This window comes from Crassostrea angulata, unplaced genomic scaffold, assembly GCF_025612915.1.
Source record: "Crassostrea angulata isolate pt1a10 unplaced genomic scaffold, ASM2561291v2 HiC_scaffold_61, whole genome shotgun sequence".
NCBI lineage: Eukaryota > Metazoa > Mollusca > Bivalvia > Ostreida > Ostreidae > Magallana > Magallana angulata.
This window is the reverse complement of record NW_026441616.1, coordinates 13,611-16,755: the sequence shown is the minus strand read 5'-3', so window position 1 is coordinate 16,755 and position 3,145 is coordinate 13,611. Positions and strand designations below refer to the sequence as shown.

Sequence of the window (3,145 nt, the reverse complement as noted above, 5' to 3'; positions counted from 1 at the left end):
TTACAATTTTTCCCCCAATCATTTCTGGGGTAAGTTTTATCTGCCCTTCCCAACTTTGCTTTGTTACGTACCACTGATTAACAACAACCCCCCCCCCCCCCCCGGTTCGGAAATTTCTGGATTCGCCCGTGTGTGAGAGCAACATATGTTTCTTGTACTCCTATATAAAAATGTAAACTAGCTGATGCAGATTAGCCCTTTCCTTTAAAAAAAATCCAGTTTTAGAAATTTAAAGTAGTAAAAGTTGATATTTGAATAACATTTTTTCACATGAAAAAAGAATGTGATTTTAATTCGTTCAGTTTTGATCACAAAATAACTTTCTTTTTTCAGTATGGACACGATTCTCTCTGCGGATCTTGGATCCGGGGCCGATGACTTTGAAGAGGAAGCTACGCAGTACTTTCATGAGTATGTTCCCCTCTATGCAACACCGTCGGTATTAAGTCGCTCAGAGAATGACGATGCTGATACAGATGAAGTTGACGAAGATGATATAAGAAACAGAGTGGTGAATACTGCACCGATCGTCCTACCGCGACAGTCTCAGACCAAAGCGAGGACACAAATGAAGAGATGGGGTACATAGAGCGGACGTTTGAAAGCGGATGCGGATGTACGGAGAAGTGTTTCCTTAAACTTGCCTCCTTCAAATATCAGGCATATTCCTTGATTTTAAGACTTCGAGAATATACAAAAGGTGAAAGAGACATATACATTTTGTCTAAACTTGAAGATCAGCTCATCACAAAAGACGTCGGCACAAGTGGAGGAAAAAGAGAACGGCAGCGATTTCACTACTGTTTTCAGAGAGTAGAAATCTGTGAAAGTGCATGGAGATCCTTGTTTGAACTGGGACGTTCAGAATTTAAAAATTTGAAAAGACAGTTTAAAGAAAATGGTGTATCCCCCCGCGTTCATGGCTTAACAGGGAAAAAATCAAATCACGGTCATCAATTTTGTGTTGTAGAAGGTGCTGTTCTGTTTATAAAGAGATATGCGGATCAATTTGGATTGCCATTACCTGCTGCCCCAAGAGCCCGTGACGACACAGCTCCTGTACTGTTGCCATGCAGTGATAGTAAAGCGTCAATTCATGCGAAATATAAGGAGGCGTGCTTGGAAACTGGAAGTCCCTTCATGGAGCTAACGACCTTCAAAGAGGCGTGGAACTCTTGTGTTCCTTACATACAGTTTATCAAACCAAAAACTGACTTGTGCAAGACCTGCCATGACCTAAGGGAAGACATAGCCGGTGCCTTTACAGAAGAAATCAAATTACAGTTAACACAACGACTTATGAATCATGTAGAACAGGCGAAACAGGAACGTGATTTTTACAAGCTTTGTACGGAAAAAGCAAGAGTTGAGCTACAGAATGTTGAGAGACCTCATGGAAAATATCTGCAGTCATGTTCCATGCCCTTCACTGAAGTTCATTACACGTTTGATTTTTCGCAGTATATCACTATACCCCATTCCTCACAGCAAGTCGGCGCTCTCTTCTTCCTTCAACCTAAAAAGGTCCAAATTTTCGGCATCTGTGAGGAGAACTTTCCCGTTCAGACAAACTACCTCATCGATGAGAGTGAAACGATAGGGGAAAACGGAAGCAAAACACATGGACCTAATGCAGTTTTAAGCATGGTACATCATTACTTAAATGCCAACAGTTATGGAGAAATAACGTGCCATTTTCATGCAGATAACTGTGTTGGACAGAATAAAAACAAAACGACACTGCATTATCTTGCGTGGCGCTGCTGCACTGGACGACATAAAGAAATCCAACTTCATTTCATGATTGCTGGTCACACGAAATGCCTTTGTGATTCCTGTTTCGGCATGCTCAAGAAGAAATTCCGCAGATCGGAGGTGAATGGCATCGACGAACTTGAAACAGTTGTGGAAAATTCCGCAAAATGCATCACCGTGGCACGATTTGGAGGAAATGGGAATGGGCTGCAGTGGTATGGATGGGATGTTTTCTTCAACACTCACTTCAAGCCTTTAAAGGGTATCGGAAAATTCCAGCACTTCCGATTTACTGCCGATGAGCCAGGTTTAGTGTTTGCCAAGCACACGCTCGATTCCCCTGAAGTCCGGATCAACCTTTTGAAAGAGAGGGTAAACATGGATGAAGTTCTCCACGGATTTCCAGAGGTTATCGCTCCAGCTGGACTTTCAGCAGACAGAAAACGCTATCTCTTCAAAGAGATTAGACCTTACGTAAAAGCGCCGTACAAAGACTTGACGTGCCCTGCTCCTGACGAGGAATAACCAACTCCGTGGTTATTGTTAGATGCATTAACTTGTAAATACGTTTAAAACTCACATTTTAAACTTACTGCTATAAATCTAATGGTTATATACGATACTTTTTAATTATATTGAATGTTTCATTTATAACGTTGTGACGTCACAACAGGCTCTCGAAACCCATTGAAACGGGAATCATTTTAATTAAATCATGTTGTTTAAAATGCAATATCTTTGGGTTTTTTTTAAGATATCTCAATTCTGTTTTCAGATTTTTGTTACCTAGTGTCATGGCTATTGGAATACAATTAAAGCTAAAAATCGTAATGTTTACCGATAAGGTCGATTTCTATCCGTCGCGGCTCATTTGTTGATTTGCAACATGTCAACCATGATAGTTCAGAAAATAGAAATACAAATGCAGAGACTACAGATGGAAAGTTTGTATTATAGTGGCAGGTTACATGTAAATAACAAACAGCATTTTACAGCTGCAATTAGCATCTGTAGGAAATATTAAATTGAAGGCCATTGGGGTCAACTCTAAAGTGTTTATCCCTGAGTTTTATAGGTTACACGATCAGAATTACACATATTCATACTCAGACTCACACACCAACACGATTACATATTCGGATTTACAAGTTTACATGTCTGGATTTTTTAACACGATTACCCTCCATAGGTGACTTCTACTTTTAATGAAGTATGTCATAGAAATCCATACCTTTGAGTTATTCATTATACTCTGTCCCAAGGTATTTTGGATTCACATTTGGCTTAATTGCTTGATGTATATAAATTTACCTCAGGATTCAAACGATGTTCATTCAAAAGTATGAAACATTTCCAAGATTTCTCAGTACAAACGCTCCTGTTAGCTTAT

The 3,145-nt window shown here is 39.7% G+C and overlaps 1 pseudogene; it reads left to right on the top strand.

The window, feature by feature from the left end:
• The first annotated feature begins 334 nt into the window (after positions 1-334).
• Positions 335-2,445, top strand: LOC128168868 (uncharacterized; annotated as a pseudogene).
• The last annotated feature ends 700 nt before the right edge of the window (positions 2,446-3,145 follow it).